The sequence below is a fragment of the Hippocampus comes genome, unplaced genomic scaffold (genome assembly GCF_001891065.2).
Source record: "Hippocampus comes isolate QL1 unplaced genomic scaffold, H_comes_QL1_v1.1 scaffold339, whole genome shotgun sequence".
In the NCBI taxonomy this organism is placed as follows: domain Eukaryota; kingdom Metazoa; phylum Chordata; class Actinopteri; order Syngnathiformes; family Syngnathidae; genus Hippocampus; species Hippocampus comes.
In genome coordinates, this window is record NW_017806854.1 from 751,358 (window position 1) to 777,316 (window position 25,959).

At 46.9% G+C, this 25,959-nt stretch overlaps 1 pseudogene; it reads left to right on the forward strand.

Moving 5' to 3' along the window:
- Nucleotides 1-983: 983 nt before the first annotated feature.
- On the forward strand, nt 984-22,108 carry LOC109508148 (forkhead box protein N3 pseudogene; annotated as a pseudogene).
- The last annotated feature ends 3,851 nt before the right edge of the window (nt 22,109-25,959 follow it).

Consider the following 25,959-nt stretch of genomic DNA (forward strand, 5'->3'; position numbering starts at 1 on the left):
CAAGGCTCATATTAAACTGTTGTGCAGTACAGAAATAGAAGTACAAATAGTTCCGATTCAACTCCTTTACATAAGTAAAACGATTACAAACTGAAACATACATCATTTCAAAATCAAAAGAAAAAATGAATTTGTACCGTCATTCATTTACAATACCAATTTTGGTAATATAAAAAAATTATGAAAAAAAACTCCTTCCCGGCACACTAAATATTTTCCTTCTTTTACTTCCTTGTAGAGCGCTCATAATGAGAGGGAAAAAAAAAAAACATTACCGGACGATTGATCGAGTTCCGATTGTGACTGTCTGATTTCAGTCTGAAAAGTACGTGATTTGTACTGAGTGGATCTAAAATTGAAAAATGTGAAGCTTACCCATATGATATCAGTATCGGAATCGATATCGGCCGATCTCACTCATGTATCGGTATTGGCAATATAAAACCCTGATCAACACACTCTTACTGGACTCACATTTTAACAGCTTCGTATCAGCAAAATTAGCTCATGACAACAACTGGGGAAAAAAAAACACACCTTGCCTGCTTCTGTTTATTAAAGTGAGAATTGTTAAACTTTAGGACAAGAGACGATCTTGGGCAAAACATCATATGCGCAATCGCATTCTTTCAGTGAATTCAACTAGCTTTAGGACCCGTGGCTTACTTTCGTGGGAAGTCCGCTGCTGATCGGAGAGGGGGCGGGGGGGGGAGCAGAGAAACCCACCACGCACACAACCGCGGTCCCACGTACACACGCGCACAAACACTCACTGAGCTCGGCAGTGGAGAGAGAGAGAGAGAGAGAGAGAGAGAGAGAGAGAGAGAGAGAGAGAGTGCATGGGAGCGGGGGGGGGGGGGGGGGGGTGGGGGGGGAGCAGAGAAACCCACCACGCACACAACCGCGGTCCCACGTACACACGCGCACAAACACTCACTGAGCTCGGCAGTGGAGAGAGAGAGAGAGAGAGAGAGAGAGAGAGAGAGAGAGAGAGAGTGCATTGGAACGTGGCGGCTGGCGTGCGCGTGTGTGTATGCATGTGTGTGCGTGTCAGTGCGTACGCTCTCCCTCGGCGGTAGAAACGACTGGCGGGGCGGACATGGAAGCACCCGGGAAAAACGCTGGGAAGTGACCGAGCACCGAGGCGAAGAGGGGGGGGGGGACGGAGAGAGCCAGCAAGGACGGACGGATATACGGGGAGAAAAGAAGGACGGACGGACGGAAGGAAGGAAGGAGGGCGGCGAGAAAAGTCTGACAGAGGTTTAGGAAGGGAGTGAAAAGCGGCTCGCCTGGAACGCAGCAGGATCCTAAGGTGACTTTCTGGCTCTTTTGGGTTGTGCGCGAGTGAGTGTACGCGTAGTGTTGACATGCGCTGCAAGACCGCGACTGCACTTAAAGGGCACAGTGGAGGTGTGCGAGGGCACTTTAAAGTGTGTGCGGATCACGCGTGTATAGTCGTTTGGTTCTTTCCATAACGCTCTAAAAAGAGGGGGCTAAAGTGGAAAGAGAGCTGACCACTCTAAACTGGAGTGAAGGGGTCCAAAGGAGCGGATACTTAACTCCTACAACAAACTACAAACACGCACTTCCCTGCTGGGAACTCAAGTCAGTGCACGCGGTGACTCAAGTAAAATGCATTTCCTTCAACGACGGTCGAATTTAATCACTCCATGGAGCCTCACGCTCACTCGTGTGTTTTGGGTGTCTGGTGTCAGGTCGCCTAAACGGCCCTTGAAAGAATGTTCTTTTCTCCGGGAACTTGAGTGACAGCAAATGCAGCTTCATAACTTGGAGAGGCTTCCGTCGCTTTTGGTGCGTGCGCGTGCATGCGTGCGTGTGTGTTTCAGACAGCAAACAGGTTGAGGGAGGCAGATCTGATCAAACGCACAGCAACAGAGGAGCAAGCGTGGCACAGGCTGAGCAGCAGCAGCACATTGGATTACACACACACGAATACACGCGCGCACATTCTCTCGAGCTCCCCGGCCAGCAGAACAGCTGGGAGAAATGCGTGTGCGCGCGTGCGCGCGCGTTTGTGTCAGTGCCTGAGAGCGTTTGTTTCACTTGATGCATGCCCCCCCCCCCCCCCCCCCTCCCCCCACGTGCGGGACTGTTTGCTTTTGCATTACCTTTTGCTTCTGCGCGTGTGTCCATTTGTGGTGTGTGTCGGGGAAGAATGTCAGACGGGCAGCCCCCCTGGTGAGGAGAAAAGAAGCAAGGAGGGGTTCACAGAAAGAAAAGCGATATGATAAGCGAAGAATAAGGCAGATGCGGAGAGTAATCCCCTGGCGAGAGATGAAAACAGAAGGGAGGGTCGAGATTTTAGGACAGGGGGAGGAGGAGAAATGCAAGGCGGAGATGGAGTGAAGGAGACAGGGCCTGACGCGCTCCCTCCAGGAGTGCTCAGAGTGCCGCTCATTCATAATTCACCTCCATGGCAAGCGTTCATTCACATATTGACCCCCCCCAATGGCTGCGCTCAATGGAGCCCTCAAGCCCTCCACCTCTTGGTGCCTCTCAATGGACACCCCCGTGGCGCGGCGTTCTGCACATCTCGCCTCTTTTTCACCTTCTCAGAGAAGCTTTAGTGGTTTGTTTGATTTTTTTATGATTCTTCAGACAGCAGCACTTTTTTTTTTTTTGCCAGCCGGAATCTCTGATGTGAGATTAAGTTGTGTAAATTGAATATTGAATTCAGACTCCACCCCAGACACAGATAATTGGTATGGATGGCTCGGAGGGTTAGTGCTCTCACTACAAGTGTTGTTTGTCGGATTCCCCTAACACAGCTAAAGCAGCCTATTATGGATCTATAATTCATGTGTGAATGAATTGAATAGTCTGTGTTTGGATAAAAGCATCAGACGGCTTCTCGGATGCCAGGGCATGATTTATTCAGAGTAAATACTCAAAAATGGCTGTTTTGATGTTTCTGATTGTATCATTTGTGACTGCAACTGCACTGTTTGCCCCCCTCACACTGCCGTGGTCTAGTCCACTCTGATCTATGAACCGTGAATCCTTGTCTGAAATGCAATGGAAAAAAATATTTTAAAATATTTCGTAGTTTGGATTTTAGTTCCAGATTCGCTGTCAGTCACGCATTGGTGGGGCGAAGCACTTTTGAAAAATAATCTCGTCGCGCCCCCTCATTAATTGCAATTTTATATGCGATTGTTTTTCAAGGTCTCCCATGTGTTTATTTTTTTTTTAAACCAACACAAGCAGGAAATCCGTCTTTGTTACAATTAAATGTTAAATCCTTCATGAAAACTACGATATATAAACATGCTCTGAACCCACTATACATAATATAAAGACATTCACATATGTATTTTTTTTTAAAAAAGCATTCCGATCGACCAAAATGAAGCACTTTATTTTTTTTCCCTCCCCAAGTTGCAGCCTTTGCATTTTTTGAAAATTGCATCGTAGCAAATTGCGTTGTCAATCTGTATTAATTGTTAATCGTTCAGCCCCGTTCACTGATTGAGCAGATTAATTATCGCATCATCATGAATGCACATCATGGACCCTGCAAACAAATTGTAACATAGCAATCACAGCATGCGCAGTGTTGATTGGCTGAACGTAAGCAAACACTTTTCTAACAGCTATTAGGTCACATTCAGTGAACAATTCAAATCTCCTGTGCCATTCATTCCTTTCTCTGGCCCTCTTGCTCTCTCGCTGACATAGTTCGCCGAGGGGTCACCGGCCGGTGTCCTGTTTTGGGCGAGGCAGTAGCTCCTCATGGGTGTCAAAGCATCGCGAAAAAGAGGAGGAAATAAAGTCAGCTGGCATTGATATATTTCCAACAAGTTGGATGAAAAAAAAAAGTCAAGTAAAATACGATAAGGAGGGGAAAAAAATGAAGACATCAAAGAAAAAGTGAGTTGGAACTGCTGCAACAGGCTGCTGACTCTCAGCATCCAGATGTCTCTCTCTCTCTCTCTCTCTCTCTCTCTCTCTCAGACCTAACTCAGCAAAAATTTTGTTCCCCGGTGTAATGGGGAAAAAAAAACAACTGAGAAAAAACCCCAACAACAATAAATATTTGAATATTTGATGCATTTGATGATGATCAAGCAGGATATTTCTCCGAGGGTGGGGGACTCTCCGTCGTGCTTGAAGAATACTTTTTTTTAAATTCGTCACCAACTATTCCAAGCAGATGGCAAAGACAGTCCGCCTCCATCTTTTTTTTTTTTTTTCCTAGGCTCTCATTTGATCACGAGTTTTAGTGAATTTTGATTTCCTGGAATCACCTCTGAACATGTTTAAAAACACCAAGCGGGTGGTTGTGTGTGTGATGCATGTGATCCTGTTTGCGACAAATGAAATTCGACTGTTTTGTCTGTCTTTCCCTGTGTTTTTGGAATTCGATTTGAAAATTCTCAAGTGAGTCACACACAAGTCAAGTCTGAATTTGCTGTGCTGACAGCTGCTATTGTCTTGCACAGTGAAAGCAATCCTCCAGAATTCTTGATCAGGACTGCGCTGTTGTCAAGGGTTGAAGTCCCTCTAGATCCAAGCCCACCAAATATAGTCAAACTAATTAAAGACGCGGTTCACACCCATCAGGAACAAAAAATAAAAAAATAAAAATCCCAAACAAATCATTGCATTGTGCGTTTTCATGGAAATCTCCTGAGCCGCGCTGCTCTTGATGGAATAATTCTCATCACTCCCAGATGCCATCAGTCGAGGCAATTATTGAGGCTCCGCTCTTTGGAGGGAACAGAAAAGAGCAACACGAGTTATCTCAGTGTCGCACTTACCAAGGTCACGTTTCAAGCTTGACATACCTGACATCCTCTTTACCGCATGTCCAATATAGAATATTTCTCTTCGACCGCAGCAGCTATCCGTTCTTTCTCAAAGGCGTGATTTATAGATCAAAGACCCACCGCTATGTCCTTGTGACCCCGAGCACCAGGAAAGCGAAGATGTTTGCGCTCTTCGGCACAGGTTCCAATCGTCTCATTTTTCACCAGTTTAAATCCTCGCGTCTATGCGATGACCTTGGTTGCTATGACAACTGACAACAGAGTGGCTCCGCTGAAGTCGATGCGTTCCTGCGCAGCAACCGTGCAGATACAGTGAACTGCTGGTTTTTAGATCTTGGAGACCAAGTTCTGAGAGTCTTCAAAAGGCTCTTTGTCGATTACAAATCGTGACAGGTCACAAGTAGGCCCAAAAATCGCCCTCTCCACTTTGACTTGGCTGAGGTATCGCCAGCCGCAACCACGCGTCGTGATACACAAAATACACATGCATCAACACAGAGCCACACACGCAGTAGCATTAACAAGGCGTCAGCTGTAAAAATAGAGCTCACAAACAGAGAGGGGGGGGGGACGGTTTATGTTTACAGGAGGTGATGTCACATTTGGTATAAATCCATAACTGTCACCGTGGAGGCTATCGGTATCGGCCTCCTCGGGTCTGGCCTACTTTTACGCGCTTCAAAAGGAGCGGCAGAGTTCACGGAAATGTTGTTTGCGCGTTTTGTTTTCCGCGGCGGAGGCATGCACAGAATGACGCTGCTGCGGTTGCCAAGCAACGAAGGGACGTGGGCGGAAGGATTTCCTGTCCTTAGGAAGCTTTGTTGATGAGAGTTTGCATGCGTGCGTGTGAAAAATGGAGTTTCAGTATGATGCTTGACTGCTTGCGTTTTTAATTCAGTCTTTGCCTCGAGTATTAAAACAAAAACAAAAAAGTTGGAGAAGATGCACGCATTCTGTAAGACACTGAAGACGCAGAAAAATGTCTGGGGGGGTAGGGGGGAAAGCATTTTCTAGTCTGTGGAATTTGGAAGTGTGTTGCATAACTCCTCAAGCCGGGTCGGCTGTGAACTCCGCCTCTTCAACCCCAAACGCTCCCAACTGTGACACAGCCGCCGAACGCACGCCAGCCCGCCTCTGTGCTAATGATGTCATCAGCATGCCTGGTTTTTGCATCTCCTCTCACACATGAGATTGCAATTATGTGTACTTTTCCCCTGCGCACTCACACACACACACACACACGTATATACACAGACACATGGCGTGTCTGTCCTGCAGGCGTTGGACCCCGAGATTACGTAATTGACATTGAGTGAATGGGGTGACGTCAGTATGGCGCTCTCATACTCGCCTCGTCGTTCTGGCTAGCTACAGTGATGTCACAAATAGATGCAGCCATACACGGAGGTTGTGTGTCTGTGCATGTGTTGGTTCGAATAATCACGTGTGAGGACAAAAATGACCTCGGGAACCTTCTGATTTGTTTAATCAGTTTATTCCTCCCTCCCTCTTTGTGACATTGTTTTTCTTTTTGCTCCAAAGTTCTTAGCTGTTGATGTTGACTGATGCCCTTGCGACACAGACCTGCGCATGCACGCACGCACAGCTTCCAGATTCATTCAGCCCCTTTTTGAGTGGCTCCCATTTGAAATTTGAGACCCCTGTTGTCTCCCAGCTGGTAACTCCATCCCCTTATTGCCCTTCATCGCTGGCCATTTGACCTTTAGTTGATTGTCATTCTCTGTCTGAAAGGCAACAATGCGCAGGGAGTTGGAGAAGACGCGCTTTTGACTTCACAGATATGGTACCGGCCGGTTCTTATTTTAGCAAAGCAACACACCACGTCATAGAGAAAGAGAGGAGAGAGAGGGGGAGGGGGGGGGTGGATATGTTGGTTAGCCTTTTATGGCGATCTACCAAAATAACTCTTTAAGCGCACAGTTGGAGTAGAAAGGAAATGTGGATCTGTTTGTGTCGTGACTTTAATGGATTGGTTTGTTCTGGAGGCATTAATGTCCAAGCTCTGCACATAACCCATCAAGTGGATGGGTAAATGGGAGCATTTAACAGATGTGTATATATACACATACACATACACACACACACGCGCACACACGCACACACACACACACACACACACATGCAACAAACACGGTTTGTCTTTCCATCGTCCTGTCCCACTTTCTTGCACTAACCTCAAACCACAAACCGAAAGCAAATATTTCCACAGTTTGACAGTTTGTGAAGTGAGTACTTGCATCAAAATGCGCACACCAACACACACACTGAAGCTGAAGATACACACACACACACACACACACACACACACACACACACACACACAGAAAACTTTTTTTTTTAACAAACTGTTAGCAGAATCTCTCATCCAGTGACGGATTACAGGTATGATACTAAATCACAAATAATTTGCAAAAAAATACAGAACGGTGCACCTTGATCAGAGCTATTTATTACCAATTCACAAATATTAATGACGTTCTTGTGTCCACACGGAACAATCCAAATTGATTAATGATCATTTTGGGGGAATTCTCTGAATTTAAATGGTGTTGTACTTAGTTGGCATCACCCAAAATGTATCATTCAGGTCTCTGTTCTGGCTGTTCACAACAAAACTCAACAACAACAACAAAAATAAAGGTACACAATCAAATTTTACAATGCCCGAGGTCAGCTCTCCATATACATTGCATACATTGCTCAACGTGTTTTTACACTTCAATGTTACCGTCGACCCCGCAAGGGACCTACATCCTTCCGTTTTCAATTTCTTCTATCTAATCTGAACAAATTGCAGGTTGACCAGCACCTGAAATGGATCGTCTTCAAATTTCCAAATCCTTTTGTTGGACACAGTTCCAGTAGCTGCAGTCTTAACGATGAAGCGAATGATGCTTGTCGTGCCACCGTTCGCCAAAACCAATACACACAACTCAAGTAAATATATACACACACCCACACACGCGCGCTGCACCCCCACCACCAGGAGTCTTCGAGCCTTAGTCAGCGTCTGTGTGTCCATGCGTGGGCCTGTTCCCTGGCAATGTAAGGGGGGAGGAGAGGGGGGGCAAATACCATCCCATATGATGTAAGCACCCAAGTGCCGGTGTGTGTGCGTGATTAATTGCAAGCTTGTGTAAGCGCGTGATGGTCATTCTCAGGTTTACGGTGCTCTCCATTGCAGCTTTTATCGAACGAATCCACAGTGCGGTGCACTTTCTGTTTAAAGATGCACATTTTTATTTTTTTTTCCTCTGCATTGAAAAGACATGACAAGGATGGAGCTCTGTTTACATGCACGACTGCCCTCCCAGCTCCCACCCACGCAACTTTTCCGATGTGACCGTGTTGGACGTTTTAAAAGTTGGAGCAACACGCTCAGCAGACCTCAAGCGAAAGTAGCGCCCTCGGCAAGATTTTTATATGCTGCCCCCTCCATCGGTGGCTTACAAAAGAAATCAAAGAGCAATGTTTTGAAGGTTGTCTTCATTTATGAAGTCACACGCCGGCCAATTTAAAACAATGTATTTTACCGACCCTGAGGTGCACCGTATTCTTCGATGCAGTATCGATGAACGGGTCTATTTTAAAACATTGTGAAAAATTTCTTGCTGCAAACATGATTTCATTGTAGAGGAGTTTCACTGTACTGAAATAAATCAACTTTTTCCATGATATTCCATTTTTTTTGACGAGCATTTGTATATAGGACAGCATAAACAAACGTAATCCGATGTTTCATCGAGTACCCTTGACCATTAAGATGATTTGGTTCAGCGGTGCGACAAGTCTATTTATTTGTCGACTCGTCTCACCGGTAATTAACTGTAATGAAATGATGGCGTGTTTTACAGGTAGTCATTTATTATTATTCATCACTTTCCACACCACTTGGTCAATTTTCTCCCGTTTCCTTCCTGTTCTTTGCTTTTAATTCTCTCGGCCACGTGGGTCCCCCTTGTATGGCTTTCAGGAATTAGTTCCTTGCTTGCTCTTTAATATAATGGATTTCCTGCCTCTGGGACAGTACCTGATTATTTTAAGGGTACAGCCGCACCTGAAGAAGCCCATCACAATTTGAAAACTACACGGCAATTCACAAGTTCCCCTTCCTTTTTAGAAACTCTTGAAAGAATTCGTACTGGCTAATTTCAATCTCGTTTTTGCCACAAGCTTGGTCCTGAGTCATCCCGTTTTAAATAGCACAAGGCATTGCCGAGCATCCGTAAGGGTGGGAGTTGGGGGCAGGGGGGTGTTTAGTGTCTGTGTGTGTGTGTGTGTGTCGGTGGGGGGGGGGGTGCAGTCATTTTATGGCCATTAAAGTGTGCAAAAGTGAGTCAACTCAACTTGTTTTTTTTCACTTCACGTAAGCTAACAACAATGCTCGATTCATTGCGGTCTACTAAAATGCATTCAGCACTTCCAGTATCTCTCGCACGTCCATCGCAGTTGCAAAGCAATTTCCAGCAACCTCCACCATATTCATCATCGCCGGATTTTGGCACGCGGGTTGATTGCATTGGAAATGATGAGTGTGGCGTATCTGTTGCCAAGCAACAGTGTCACGATAGCCCTGTGACCTTTCGACCCGAGACGAGTGTGGTGTTCCGGTCCCGGTCTCACATAGCCGCGCGCGCTTATGCTAGCTGGGATGAAGGCGAGCCTGCCGCATCGCAATTGAGCAGCTGTGATTTCACGGTGGCTCCGTGCGTTTGCGGCCATGTGAAGGGTCGCCGCTGTTCAGCGATGTTATCCATGGAATGATGGAGGCGCAGAATCAGTGAGAAAATGTAACCAACCGGAATGCGCACGCGGTGGGCACTCGTTTCTGTCGAGATCCATTCATGAAAACAAAGTCATTCAACCCTCCTCGCTCTCTTTCGTTCAGTCAATCGTCTTCTTCATCTCTTTCTTTGCTGACTGCAACCCAAACAGACTCTGCGCTGTCTCTTTATTTTTTTCTCAGCCAGAGCCTTTTTGTGCTTTTCCGCCACTCGTTTCCAGAAGGGGAATGTCCTTGGCCTGTCCGACCCGCACGTCCCCGCCGAGGCTTCCGTCAAACGCCTGGGGCGGGCTCTCGTGGCGGCGTTCAGACCAATGACGTGCGCGGCGGACAATGACATCAGTTAACGGAGAGAGTTTAGGACCGGCCCCTCGAGGCGATTCGTCGCAGAGAGAGCGCTCTCGCTGTTATGATGATTAAGTGGTATATGAAGGGCTATCAGAGGAGAGCCCCTTAATGAAAGTGGAGCTCGGAGAGCTCAGGCAGCGGCGAGCGAACTTCCAGAGTAGGAAAACACGAGAAAGGGGAGAATTGAGACGAGTTTAAGGCGGGAGGCAAAGTGTGGGGAGAAGAAGGAAGAACGCAGAGGGAGCACGAGGGGGAATATTCAGCAGCTCTGTCCGGACTTGCTGAGTCCGACTGTTTCTGCTCTGAATGTAGCACGAGGCAGGCGGTGAGCGCAGGAAACCGCGGTCAAAGAGCAAAGGGGAAGGGGGAGCGAGTGTCTGGGAATACAAACAAATATGGAAGACCCAGTTGCTGTTTGTGCTCTTTCGCGCAAGAATGCGACGCGGTCACTGTGAACGCTGGAGTTGCCTAACGTCTGTAACTCCCACCCTAAAAACACCATTTTTTTTTTGTATGTGTGTTCGATATGGTTGTCATTGGTTCTTTTCAACCATGGCCATATTTAGACATCATTTCTGTTTCGCGATGACGATCCCATTATCGATGCTGATTATCGCTACAATTCCCTATTGATTGTTGTTGGTTGAATACGGCAACTGACTGATGATGTCTTTGTCAATCATTCAATGATATGGAAAAAAAAATACAAAAGAGGTTTCTGGATAGCGCTGTGCAATATGGTCAGCATTTCCTCCGCACTGGATAAATCAGCGTCGATGGAAGCCGACGTGTTTGTTTTCATTCTTTGGGAAGGAGCCGGGGCACCCACAGGGATCTCAACACGGGCACTGTACCACTGTGTCTGTATTTAGGGTAAACATTCGCGTGGGAGTGTGTGTGCCAACAGATGGACCTTTCTCAGTTGATCCAACAAACACTACCGTCACTGCCGCCGCGCACTTGGCACTGGGCAGACGGATAAGTCGGACTTTGCTTCGGAGCGCTGGCGTGCCGGGCAAAAATGGGAGATGAGGCTCTGGGGGAACTGCAAGAAGAGTTCAAAAGGAGTAACTTCTTCGGGTCATGCAAAAAAAATAAAAAATACAGAGTGCAGTTTGTTTTTAGGTCAGATTTATTATTGCCGTACTGTATTTCCGAGCCTGTTGTATTCATCAGTTGTCGGCCCAACCGAGGCCATCGAATCAATGGCTGACCTCATGCTCTCGCTTTATCACCTCCCAGCCGTGTTCCTTTTCGGGGCTATACTGAAGAGAAAGTGAGATTTTCGGACACGCCGCCCCCCAAACGTGTGCGGCACCACTGCACGTAAGCGGAAGAACTGTAAGACGCTGCCAGCCCGCGCCTTAGCCCTGAGTTACACGCCCAATCAGGGCACCGTCAACCCTCATCGCTAATTCTGTTGGCAGGACCTGTCAGCCAACATACGCTGAAAGACGGGGTGACTTTGAAATGTTGCTAATGACCCTAGGATATAACTACCCTCTCTCCTTTACACCCACTCACTATTTGCCTCTTTCTTGTCCTCCCATGTCATTTGCACTCGCAATCATGTTCTCTCTGAAGTCATTCCCATTCTTCTTCTGTATCTTGTGATAAGAAGATTCCAGAACGAGGGTGGGGTTAAAGATGAAGAAACCTTGTATCGCTGCGTGAAGAAAACCTCAGCGAGTATACGGAAACTTACCAAGAGAACGTTCAACTTCAAATCCTTTTACAGCAAGCTCCGTACGAGGGAGACGAGCGCATCAAGGCACTTTAGCCTTATTCTGATCTTCCGGGTTGAGAATAAAAAAACATTGCGAGACTGTAAACAGCAATTTACCTTCTTGGTTCATTTTCTAGAATTGTAAGACCCCCCAAAAAAAAAAAAGGGTGTTCATGTTGGGCGCAAACTAGGTCGCTCAAGCACAAACTTAAACAGTTCAGTGTTGCAGTGATAAAATGGGTGCCATGGGAATAATAAACATCAACTTAATCAAGTATAAACATGAAAATGGCAGCAGCCATTCTATCTTCGCGAAAGGAAAACACGACCTGTGCTTTGAAATACAAACTCAGCTTGAAACGAACGCACTTGATAGGTTCCCTGGCAGTAAAAGCAACTCTCGCAGACTCGAATTGCTAGTTGCTTTTGATTCGTAATCTGTCTGTAAGTCTTGGTTTGTTTCTGTCGAAATGGCTTTTCCCCTCCTCAGTCAGTCAATCGTGACGCAATCCTGACGCCATTTCCACGCGATTTGAGTCACAGAACAAAATGAGACCAACTTTCTTTTTGTGTTCCCCAGAAATGCACGCAATGCATTTGATACTTTGGGCAGTTACGCTTTGGTTCAAAACGATCAAATTTGTGTTATACCCCAATCACATTTAAAAAAGACCACTTCTTCAACATGCTTACAGTCCATTCATTTTATCATTAACATTCTCATCCGCTGTGCCAGAGATGTTTCATGGGGGGACCTCAAGCCTCCTCTTAACACTACTTTAGTTCACCAAAATCATTATGATTCATCATCTTGGCATGATTGATATCGGCACCAAATAATGAGGGCAGCCCTCAGAGTTCTTAAGATATTGTAGTACTGCTTGGAGGAAAGTGGTCAAAGTGTATCCTAAAATATGTCGCCATTGAAACCTTGAAGGCCCTCACTGAGCTTAAATTTTTTTTACCCGATTCACCTCTTCATACACGAAGGACAATCAAGCACGATCGAATCCGGAACCTCTTTTGGGTATTTCACAGATGACAACATCTTTCTATGGAGTCAGACTGACCGTGACCAAGGTGTATCATGTGCACGAGTAGGGGGTCACAAGCCAACTTGTCAGTGTGGCAGTTAGATTCAAGTCAAGGCAAGGCCAATGACTGCTACCTCCGTCTTTGGTCATTTCCCTCGACCGCTCTCATCTCAAAATTTTCTTCATCAGATCCCATCTGAATGTCCGATCTACTATCTCCAATACGACGCGCAATCACTTTCACGATTCCAATCTACAATTTCTGCAAAAGGCGAGAAAAAGAAATGTGAGCTAATTCGGCCACGGAGGGCAAGCTTGCGGAACTGGACGGTCTTTTCCAGTTGTTGTTGCCACCATTTTTTTTTTTTTTCTTTTGGTCTGTGACAAACTGTCGGCCAGTGGCTGAGAGCCTGTGTTGCTGTTTGTTAAAGATAAGTCAAGAAGCCGGAGGGGGAAAAGAAAGAGGGCCACGGACAGACACAGAGTGCTGCTTATTCATTTGAAAGTCGTGATTTTTTTTTTTTTGGGGGGGGGCTGCAGGACATCCAGATGAATCAAGCTTACTTGCTCACAGATTCATCTCGGCTACGGATAGATCATGGTCCTTTCTTCCTCAAGTCCGCCAAGCCTTTCTCCTGGGCGCTTTTCTTTTGACCCGCACCCTTCCTTGGCTGCTATCAAAGCTCTCTTGGCTCTGACTGTGCACTTTGATATCCTATAGTGTTTCCAGCACTCTTTCTTTGCGTCTCACTCCGTCTTGCTCGCCTTTCCCTCAATATTGTAAAAGAGCACAGAATGCCGACAGGGACCTGCTCACCGTCAGGCAGAGAATGTCTTTGAGCGAGCGCGGGGAGGGCGGAACGCTGGAGGGAGTGGTTTGAAGAGGTGTCCGTGGTAGCAGGTGCCTGTTCTCATTGTCAAGTGCGAATCTCGATTTATTAGGCGATGTCAAATTTCAATTTTTTGACGTCTCATCCTCTGAGGCAGGAGGATTCATGACAACAGACAAATCGAATCCATTTTGATTTTTTCGAGCTTCGCCATGAGAGTGGCCGATCCGAAAACGGCCAAACCGATTGGCGCGCTTTGAGAAGATTGAGGAGGCGACGGCCGCGGGTGTGCTTCAGAGAAAGGCGATGCCACTGAGAGTTTTATCAGAGCGGCGACTGTTATTCTATTTTTTAAAAATAAACACGACACGATATTTCAACTCACCCAGTTTGACCTTGCTGTTGTAATTGTCTGCCCTTCTCTAAATAGTTCCTGTCGGTTCCTTCCCAGATTGGCAAAACAAGCTCTTGTGAAACAAAACATCTGGCATGCCAGGTTAAGCGCTGTCCAGACTTGCCTTGTTATTCGCACACTTTTTTTTTTTTTTTTTTTTACGAGCTACCTGCTTCTACTAGTTAGTTAATAGGCAGACTGATACCACTGCCACATCATGGGATTAAGTTTATCTTAGTCTCACGCATGCATAGTCCGCACCGAGGGATTCAAAACAGGATCTGCTGGCTGTAAGGCAGAACTTTCAAACACTAGCACGCCATCTTGCCACCAATAATATGCAGGATTGGTGATTATTATTATTATTATTATTATTATTCTAAAATGACAGCTTCAGATTGTAGTTTCAGTGATGTTTTTGCCTTCTTTAATTTCTTGAAATAAATTCAGTGTAAGTAAGGGTGGCGTGTTGTTGACACCTCACGAACCGGAATAAAGCCGAGTCGCCTTTTTGGCTTATAGCAGCAAGCTGAATTTGATAAGACAAACCTTTGCTCCGAGATTGAAATGAGAACTCGTCGCTCTGTGTTTCCGTTGGTCTTTGCAAACCATTCGAACCATTTGAAGTCATCAAAGCACGGCACTGTTGGCACCGCGCGTACGGCTCATGATAGCTTTTTCCTCATGTGCCAACAGGAGAGGGAAGTGGTGGAAAAAAGAAAAGACGTCGGCGGCTGAGTGAGCACGCGAGTGTTTAGAACAGGGACGTGCTGCGTAATTGCCGCTGTCAAGCGCTGGACTGGCCTGGGCTGTTTTTTTTTAAGCTTGACTCGAGGACTGCGTCCCCTCACACAAACACAACGCCGGCCCAGTCGCAGTCGTCACCTTCAAGTGTCCATCCACGTTCCAAACGCACCGTTTGCGTGCGTCTGACTCCCATCGGTCTCCGTCCTAAAGGCGGCGAGGGCGAGCGTGATTTCATGACTGCTGGATGCCGGATGAATCACCGCGAGCTTACTTTGTTTGCCCGACGCAAATGTCTGTTTGCTTTGTTGGTTAGCCTACTTTGGAACACGGAAGGCACCGCGCGTCGGTGTGTGTCTGCGCGCGCCGCCTTGAATTATTCACCGGCAGTATTTGATTTGGTGTCATTGCACATCACATACGTCGTGTCTGAGATATTTGCCTTGAAGGTTGTCAAACACTTTTTTTTTTCTTTTAGGAAGCACTGTGGTGTATTAAATAGCCACGTTCTGAGACCGAATTTTTCAGTTACGTTCTCGGATCTCGTTACTGTGAATATATCGTAAATTCTATCCTTATTAGCTGCTTTCTTTTTTTTACCGGTATATGAAGAGGATGGATGTTCAATGTGGTTCAAGATTTTTTTTTAAAGATGCTATGAGGTCATTTTTACTGCATTTTTTTTTTTTGTCCTACTTAACTGCTACAGGTATGCGAAAGCAACAGTGCAGTATAAGTTTTATGTATTATGGGTGTTTTCATTGTTACTATCTGCTTGTTTTGTTTAAACGGGTACACTTGCGCATTTTGTCTTTTGTGCCTACCCGACCCACCTTTCAAAACTCAAAGCCGACAGTAGTAACGCATGTGTTTATTTTGTGTTTCTGCTTGCGTGAACATTTGAGGCCGCCGTGGTCGGTGCGCAGCTGAGAGCAGCGGACGGGACAGAAGGGGTCAGCGGCGGTCCCCTGGGACACCCCTGACCATCTGACCTCTATTCCATAATTCTTTGCTACCACGGACGACACGGAGGAAGACATAAACAGACCTTCAAGGACGCGATTGGTCCTGCCCGGCTTGCTTAAAGCCCAGTGGAAACAGGAAATGCGTCGCTGAGGTCCAGGGGTTGAAAATGGAGACCGTAACCAGGCTTCCTTCCTTGTTGACATATGTAGCCCAAGTTATTATATTTTACCCTCAGATTTTTTTTTTTTTTTTAATTCTTTGCTACCACGGACGACACGGAGGAAGACATAAACAGACCTTCAAGGACGCGATTGGTCCTGCCCGGCTTGCTTAAAGCCCAGTGGAAACAGGAAATGCGTCGCTGAGGTCCAGGGGTTGAAAATGGAGACCGTAACCAGGCTTCCTTCCTTGTTGACATATGTAGCCCAAGTTATTATATTTTACCCTCAGATTTTTTTTTTTTTTTTCCTCCTCCATTTTCGTCTCCTTCTCCCGTTCAACCCGACCATGTGCAGGAGTGATAAAGGTCGTCTTTTGTCATCAAAAAGTGCAGATTAGTTTTGCCTCGGTGCATCTGACTCTCTGCTTTATCACTGGGTCTGTGGGCCCAGAGTGAGCCACAAGGTTCAGCTAACCTCTCTGCAAGGTAATAACTCCGACCTTCTCGCCGTTTTCTCTGCTGGCCCCAACACTAGCATTACCGCGGGGGGTTATTTGAGCGCAGTCTTTATTTGACTATGTCGTGGAGACTGACAGGAAAGCGAGGAGCAGGAGGACGTGACGCGCAACGTATGTCATGAGCGGGAATCAGACTGACAAAGTTGTAATCGTCGTTTCAGTCCACAAAGGGCCCAGAGTCGAGCATCAATGCAGCGCTGACGGCATGTCATAAGCCTATATTGGTTTTATGATCTTTTGCCCCTGTTGTCAGTGTGTATTCACGAACTTTATTTACACTCATATGGTTTTCTGGTCAAATGTCTTGTTTCGCATGTCCCTGCTGTGGTTTTGTGAGGTGGCATTGGAGATCTTTTCAACAAACTCTGCTCGGCACAAATTAGCGCTGGTGTTTTTTTTTTTTTTTTTCCTCTGCCAAATGCAAATCGTATTAAATAGCCACGTTCTGAGACCGAATTTTTCAGTTACGTTCTCGGATCTCGTTACTGTGAATATATCGTAAATTCTATCCTTATTAGCTGCTTTCTTTTTTTTACCGGTATATGAAGAGGATGGATGTTCAATGTGGTTCAAGATTTTTTTTTAAAGATGCTATGAGGTCATTTTTACTGCATTTTTTTTTTTTGTCCTACTTAACTGCTACAGGTATGCGAAAGCAACAGTGCAGTATAAGTTTTATGTATTATGGGTGTTTTCATTGTTACTATCTGCTTGTTTTGTTTAAACGGGTACACTTGCGCATTTTGTCTTTTGTGCCTACCCGACCCACCTTTCAAAACTCAAAGCCGACAGTAGTAACGCATGTGTTTATTTTGTGTTTCTGCTTGCGTGAACATTTGAGGCCGCCGTGGTCGGTGCGCAGCTGAGAGCAGCGGACGGGACAGAAGGGGTCAGCGGCGGTCCCCTGGGACACCCCTGACCATCTGACCTCTATTCCATAATTCTTTGCTACCACGGACGACACGGAGGAAGACATAAACAGACCTTCAAGGACGCGATTGGTCCTGCCCGGCTTGCTTAAAGCCCAGTGGAAACAGGAAATGCGTCGCTGAGGTCCAGGGGTTGAAAATGGAGACCGTAACCAGGCTTCCTTCCTTGTTGACATATGTAGCCCCAATTTTTTTATTTTTCCCCCAGATTTTTTTTTTTTTTTTTCCTCCTCCATTTTCGTCTCCTTCTCCCGTTCAACCCGACCATGTGCAGGAGTGATAAAGGTCGTCTTTTGTCATCAAAAAGTGCAGATTAGTTTTGCCTCGGTGCATCTGACTCTCTGCTTTATCACTGGGACCAGAGTGAGCCACAAGGTTCAGCTAACCTCTCTGCAAGGTAATAACTCCGACCTTCTCGCCGTTTTCTCTGCTGGCCCCAACACTAGCATTACCGCGGGGGGTTATTTGAGCGCAGTCTTTATTTGACTATGTCGTGGAGACTGACAGGAAAGCGAGGAGCAGGAGGACGTGACGCGCAACGTATGTCATGAGCGGGAATCAGACTGACAAAGTTGTAATCGTCGTTTCAGTCCACAAAGGGCCCAGAGTCGAGCATCAATGCAGCGCTGACGGCATGTCATAAGCCTATATTGGTTTTATGATCTTTTGCCCCTGTTGTCAGTGTGTATTCACGAACTTTATTTACACTCATATGGTTTTCTGGTCAAATGTCTTGTTTCGCATGTCCCTGCTGTGGTTTTGTGAGGTGGCATTGGAGATCTTTTCAACAAACTCTGCTCGGCACAAATTAGCGCTGGTGTTTTTTTTTTTTTTTTTCCTCTGCCAAATGCAAATCGTGTTCAATAAGAGTTGATAGTTTTAGCATGATGGTGTAAAAACAGCTTCCATCATCGGCAACTCGTCAACTAGGAAAACAGGACGGAGAAACAAACCAATACAGAGCTTCCTCTTTTCTTTTTCTCCCTTCGAAGCCTTGGGGGAGGCAACTGACGCGGTGCTATTCCCGTTTCATCAATGGTGTCGGTAATCTGTCTTTTGGAATCTGTATTCATGGCAGCGGAGGAATAATTGGAGCCACCGACTGTTCTCCAATGGTGTTTCAAACAGAGAAGGCCATTTATTCTAATTGAATTGTCTCTTTAGAGGTATGCGTTATCAGGTTAGAAAGTACAAACAGAGCTGGGGTGGTACCGGGCTCACGGACCTCACCGATTACCCCTTCCACAGCACATTGGTATGCATAGGACTTCACATGGAGCGATGCTTGCAGAGATAATCAGTGAGCGTCCCCGGCGAATGTATGCGCACGCGCGCACACGCGTACACAAATTCATGGGGGGGGGGGGGGGGGGGCAGGCACACAACGGCCAGATGTGGACATGCCAAACACAAATCAAAACAAGGCATGCAAACACAAAAGCGATCTAGAGAATGAAGAAAACAGAGAGAATGGCCCAGTCCCATCTGTCAAACGAATGCGAGGATGGTTTGGCGCGCACGCCGACACGCATGCCATACTCGCGACAACACGCGCTTGCAACACACAGCGCCGGCATCATTCGGTCCGAGCTTGAGCGCTATCTGCCTTTGTCCTTTCGCAGTTGGTCTTGAGGGGGCTGCTGTTGGAGTTGCATGAAAGTTTGTTTAGAGCTGAGCAAGTGTGTTAAGCTTTATTAGAACCCACGGGAGACACGATAGCGCACACATACGCACGCATGCATCCACTCGCGCACACACACACACACACACACACACACACACACACACACACACACACACACACACACACACACACACACACACACACACACAGCGACACGCGTGCGCGCGCGCTCAAGCACGAGGCTTGGGCAGCAGCTCACGCTGGCCCCAACCAACAGTGAGGAGTTTGTTGTCATGGCAACAGTAAAATGAGATGACTTTACTGTCAGCCGTAATGTTTCATGGCCCCCTTGCCGCTATGGCAACATAACAAGGAGGAGGAAGAGGATAGGAGATGGGAGAGAACCAGAGCATCAGATCCATCTTTGCATTCCAGTGGCCTGTTACCAGGATCAATGTCACAAAGATGCCCTTGCTTCTTCTCCAAGGGAAGCTTGGACCACTCTGTGACAGGCCTGTCAGACGTCAAGATGCTCACAAAGAAAAAACGTGCACGCGCACACAAAACACGCGCACCTCGGAATGCTCGTCTAGCACCACCTTGGCCATCCTTTTGATGCTCACCGTTTTCAGCTTTCACATTTCTAGTCACAGGGGCAATTTGGATTCATTATGCTCAATGTCAATACTGGTGCAACCACGCGCCTCCTCAGACAGCTTGTTGAATGAGCGCGTTGCTGTCAGCGAGTGTGTGGAAATAGAGGACAGGGACGATCAAAGGCATCCGGCTCGCCGGCGTTTCCCTCCGCGATCGGGAGAGCCAGCTGGAGCTGCGGCATAACTATGGGCCGCGCGACTCTACGCGGAGCCGTACATGACAATTCTATATTTAGCGGAGTCCTTCCACCGCAGCCTATCGACATTGCGAAGTAGTTATCAGCGTGGGTCGGAAATTGAAAGCGAGAGACACGGAGATAGCCGGGACGAGCAGACGGGGGACGCGAGAGGCGGCATCGCCAGAGTGGAGCTGGGTTGTTTCCCTTTTGTTGCTATGGCGACGCGGGCGACCGGAGCTGCGGCGAGCTGACAGTTGTCATGGCGCAGTCGGTTGCCACGGGTGACAGCTGCCCGTCAATCACGCAGAGTGAGGGGGCAGATCGGCAGATGATCACCTTGGATTAGCGAGCGATCGCACCACACGGCGGCCAGCCAGAACATATCTGGACTTAATCCCTGTGTCCTAATGGTGCTGCTCTCTGATGCCCGTGTCTTTCCGATGCGCGCGTGTCTGCGTTTGCATGCAACATACAGAGCTGGTATCCATTTTTTTTTTTAATGCTGTGCTGTATGTTGCACATGTAGCACATGTGACAATGAAGTTGACATGAACCGTTATGTTGGCTTGGCGACATGCAAATTGAGATGGAGCTCACACTTTTTGCGTTCGGGCCGACATATTCAAATAGCGAGCAGAGTATCTTAAATTTGAGTTGTGCGGCTTCATAAGTTCGTCAATTTTAAATCGCTCTCTCTGCATCCTTTCAAATTCACAACAGAGGACCCCTTGAGCAAGGCACTGAACTCCTCGTATTTGTTCCCCAAGCACTAGAAAGTTGTCCACCCTCTTCAATGTGTCACGAATGGAATGCGCTCGCGGTGTGCACGTTTGAGGGGTAAATGCTGAGGTCACATTCCCTATAATACATGGAAATGCATTCAGTCTTAATTGTAATAGTGCCGAGTAGTCAGCAGGGACACTTCCACTGGTTACTAATAATCCCTTGGCCCAATGCGGTGGAACCCCCTCTTGGGGCAAACACAAATCCTGATGTGCTCAGATTTCGAAATGTTTTTCCGACAGTAGACGCCAGTATCTCGAAAGGAAGGTCAGAGTTTCACTCTTGCATGGAAGAAAAGGAATTTAATTACTCTCAGGTATGATTGCCCAGGCGCCAATTTCACCCAAATCTGGATGACATGAAATCGGCGCTCCGAATCGAGTTCGAGTACGTTCCAGATATCCACTGACGACATCATGACGTGATCTTGAAAGACCGTCTGAGAGAATTGGCATGGAAAGTGTCCTCCAGCGATTACGAGGCCTTTTAACCCAATACTTGTATTGTGACAGCAACCTTGAGTAATGTCAATACTTGCATGCTACGCTAGTAATTGGCTGGCAGTTGAACATGTCGGATTTCCCCAACCGGTGAAGCACTAAATTTGCCATCCCGGGGAGAAATGGATAAAAAAAAAAAAAAAAGCCTCTGAGAGAGAACACTTGCCTTCTCACGTCTTTTCCACTCTAATTGGAAACGTGGTCAAAAGAGTGTGCTTTGACTCTAGCCTTTGGCCTTTAAGAAAATGAGGAAGACAAATGAATAACACAAGCTGACCTTGTTTTTTTTTTTTTTTGCCCTCTCCTATTGAATTGTCCTTTTACCTTCCTCGCGCCTTCTCTCTCAACTCGATGCCTCTCCTCTTCCCAGATTCTCCCATCGCTAACTCGTTTGTGTTTTCTTCCTTTGCAGGCGTGAGCCCTGGGCTGGATGGGACCCACCATGCCTCCCAGTAAGAAGGCCCAGAGCCCCAGTAGTGGAGCCAGCGCTTCACAGGGCATGAGCCCGCCGTACCGACAAGGGGACGCCGCGACGGCAGCATCCGAGGCGGAGGCGGCAGACCTCTCGCTGTCCTTGTCCGCCTCCTTCTCCAAAGCCGAAGACGAGGAGCTCACCAGTCTTTCCTGGCTCCACGAGAGCACCGACCTGCTCAACAGCTTCAGCCACTCGGGCTTGCGTAGCGTTTCCCCATTGCTCGACCCCGACGGTCAGCACCCCCGCTCGCCCTCTTCCACGTCGCCGTGCCCGGACGACCCGCTGCTGGGCGACGCGCACTCGGCGTACGACTTGGCGGCGGGGGCCAACCGGAAACCGCCGTACTCCTTCAGCTGCTTGATCTTTATGGCGATCGAGGATGCGCCGAACAAGCGGCTGCCTGTTAAAGACATCTACGGCTGGATCCTTGAGCATTTCCCCTACTTTGCGAGCGCCCCCACGGGATGGAAGAACTCGGTGCGTCACAATTTGTCGCTAAACAAATGCTTCAAGAAGGTGGATAAAGACCGCAGTCAGGTAACGACAGCAGCTGTTTTTATCTTTGCAATTTGCAATTTCCAAAAAAAAAAAAAAAAAATGCTCACCCGACGTTCAAAGTATTCAGTTCCATGAACGCTTTGTTTGTATGGCTTGAGTTGTGCTTCGGTTTTGGTGAAAAAAAAATGCATAAAATGAGTTCTTGCGCTTCATGTTGGGTTCTTGTTCAGCAGTTTTGTGCCTTCCTTGAATGGCATTTTTTTATGCAGGAGAGCCCTTACACTGAAAAAAAAAAAAATCACAATTTGTCTTTTTGTTGTTGTTTGCCTCAAACCCTTTTTTGTTGGAGTCGAATATTGGATGGTTACATGCATTGAGAAATGTGTTTTGAATTCTGAAATATGTTAACCGCACATATTTTGCACATATGCGCATATTTTGTCCACATCTAAAGTGGCATTTTTCTCATATATCTGGTTAGGAAGTGCATGGTCGTGTGTGGCCCCCCCCTCCCTAGTATCACTGATGAAATATTGTGTTTCCCTCCGGCATTTAAATTGCCCATCCCTCGACTGCAAATTCCTCTCTCGCTATGCAATATTCTCTGGTCTTTATCGTATGTGAAGGTGTATATAAACTAGTCCGGTGTAGTCCGACAGCCATATTGAGAATCCTGGGGATTGAAATCATTCTCGGGGATGCGCGTGTTTAATTTTGCCCATTCTTCACTCCATCGCGTCACGTGCGATCGTAACTTATATCACAGCGATCACACCGTTGATCAGAAGTTTGCAAGGATATCCGACTTGAAATTCAACGTAGTCCGTATTTTGTCTACAGCTGTACCAGATCCGACCCTATCAATAGTTGATGATCTCTATCTCGCTTTCTTAGTTCTCTTTCACTCAAACGTTTCCCCAGTGGGAACAGCGTTTCGCTTTTGATTTAAGTCTCGATACAGTCTTTTATGCGGGTTCTCCCCTCCGCATTTTACTCCATTAAAGACTCGGGGTAAAGGGGGAATGAATCCCCTAACTCGATTAGTGCGAAATTAATACTGGAAGATTTAATAACAGTCTTAAGATTTCATCAGGCCCGAGGGTGTCGAGGGTGGCGGACAAACAGCCGAGATCAATGCTTGTTTTACATGTTTATCTGTTTGAGATAATGCGGTGGCATCTTTCCTTGACCACTCAATGAACCTGCTGTCCTATTTTGAGTAAGCCGTGTGTGTGCGTGCGTGCGTGCGTGCGTGTGTGTGTATATTAAAGCGCAAATTGAATAAGGGATGAAGAAGATGGCGTTGGTGCGCACATGCGTCTTCATGCACACTCCCTCACGCTATGCTGTCATCTGGCCCTTGACGACGAGGGCGCAGAGTTTCTCTTGTATACATATCTCCATGGTAACAAGCTTGCAGTTGACATAAAAGTACACTTTTGCTGTAGCAACGGGAAAGCCGCGCGCGTGGGCTACCGTCGGGCCCAGAGGTGCTGAGTTGGATGTCCTCATCCACCGTCATGTATTCTTGGGGCCCGCACGTGCGCGCGGGTACTCGAAAGTGTGCATGTGGCGCACCATGTGTAGAGGAGATTTTGGCAAGGACACCCTGCCTTGTCTTCCTGTCACTGCACACTGTTCAAGACAGCACACTAATTAACCCTTCAAACCTATTCCCCTTCTCTCACACGCACGCGCGCACTTTTGAATCACACACACACACACACACACACACATAGCTTGTCAGACACACAAGTAAACAGGCGCGCAGGCAAAATGCACACTCAGGAGCAAGCATGCATGCATAAGAGGACTCCCGCACGTGCTTGAGAGCCGTGTCTGTGTAGAAATGAGGGCACATCTCTGCAGACTCCTACTCTACCTGCCAAGCACTGTGCTTTATTTGAAGCTGCAATTACAGAATCTCTGTAATTTCCGTCTGACTCTGCCACTCAAAGCTTTTCTCTCAGAATATCACCACTTTTTTTTTTGTTGTTGTTGCTGTATTCTTTACCTGTTTATGCCTTTTTAAAAATATGACCGCCGGGGTTGAGATCTTTTCCTTCACGCTGCGTTACGTCATGACTACGGCTTGTTACGGAGGGGAAAATAATGGCATTTGGGGTTTTGCAGAAAGTTTTTCAGAGCAGCAGGAAGATGGCTTTCCCGTGGACACACCAAATCGTATTTCCATCAATTTGTAGAGGTGGAGATTAATATGACAGTGCCCTATTTGTTCCGGTGACTGTATTTCTGGGTCATATCCAGGCAGATGACAAGATGGGGACTCGTTTAGCATAAGCCTGCTGCTTCACGTGCCCTTTTTTTAAAAAAAAATTTGCGTGCGTGCGACTGCGTGTGAGCGCGTGTCGGAATTGCGTGTGGAAGGGCAAACTTGTGTGGGAACTCAAAGAGAGGCCCAAGGTTGCCATGGCTTTGTTTACAAACAGAATTCCTCACTTTGCACAATAACATGCCCTAATGACAAGCGTTGGATTAGTGCATCCGTAGTGCAGGCCTTGAATGGAAGCGTGGACAGTTTAAGTAGACACCAAACTATAATTCGGAAACACTTTGCTATCATTTCAAAATGGTCAAGTAAAACGATGTTCCAACGACTCTTCAACGGCGGTGTTCTGGTCCGTTATGCTGGAGTTCCTCGTCCAACTGGGACAGTGCCCCGCATTAACCCCTCTCTGATTTTGAAGTTGTTCTATTTTTCCGCACTTGTAATCTGTTTTAGAATTCATGAAAATTCCCTCTGTGATAATCTTTCTCATGTTAAATAAATCATTGAATGTTTCATTGACATCCACAGCAGCTCAAGTCCTTGTTTGTCTTTGGCGAAGGGATCAAGTGATCAATTGTCATTATTTGAATATTATTTTTGGATGAAATCAATGACACCCAATCCACACAATTCTTCACGTTTACATTCTCCTTGCCGAGTTGCAAGTGACTTGTGCGACCTCGGGAGGGTTGGTTTGACTTCAGCAAGATTTGTGACATTGTCAACTATAGATTGCTGAAAGAGCTGTTTGTGCATTTCCCAGAATGGCCCTACGCCCCCCCCCCATTTTTTTTTTCTTTTTTTAAGAAATTAACGATCATTTGTGTGCAGATCATTAGGGGTGCGTGTCCAAACTGGACTTAAATGGGAAATCCAGCCAATGCTAAATAATCTCTGCATCAGCGCACCTTCACCCAAATGGAATTGTCCCTGGCACATACGCTGTACACCACATCCAAATTTCCAAAACGTAAGCTCCTTTGCGCATGTAATAAATGCGTTAGCTTGTTATGCTGAGCTAAATCATCCATGTTATGCTCTCCTTGGGCCCTCGTGCTAACTGAAATAAATACCGTTTTCTATCTGAAGTCACCCCAAGGCAACCCTTAAGGTTTAGGGTAAATAGAGTGCACTGTTTTTAGATCCGATAACAGATAACTTTATAGGAGAGAGGCGCACAGAGTAGTACCAGGAACCATTCCCCCCCCCCATATTGTAGCATGAATTGCATTTGGCATGTTTAGTCTGCATGATGTAGGTGTTGGGCGGGCACGGTCGGCACAACTGGTGAGCACGTCGGCCTCACAGTGCAGAAGTGCAGGGTTCGATTCCGGCTCCAGCCTTTGGCTGGCCAGAGTATGGATGTTCTCCTCATGCCTGCGTGGGTTTTCTCCGGGTACTCAGGTTGCCTCCCACATTTCAAAAAGAACCGCAGCAGGTAAATGGATCATTCTGATTTTTGTGAGTGTCAATGGTGGTTTGTCGATGTGTACCCTGCAGTTGCCTGGCAACCAGTTCAGGGTTTACCCCACCTGCTGCCCCAAGACAGCTGGGATAGACTCCGGCACGCCCGCGACCCTATTGAGGAAAAAGTGGTTAAGATAATGGATGCATGGAGTGATTGATGTAGATGTTAATGTTTCCTGGCTTTGCTACTTGCCAGCAGCTGCAAGAGAGTGCGATGATAAACACAGTGGAGCCTTACTGACGT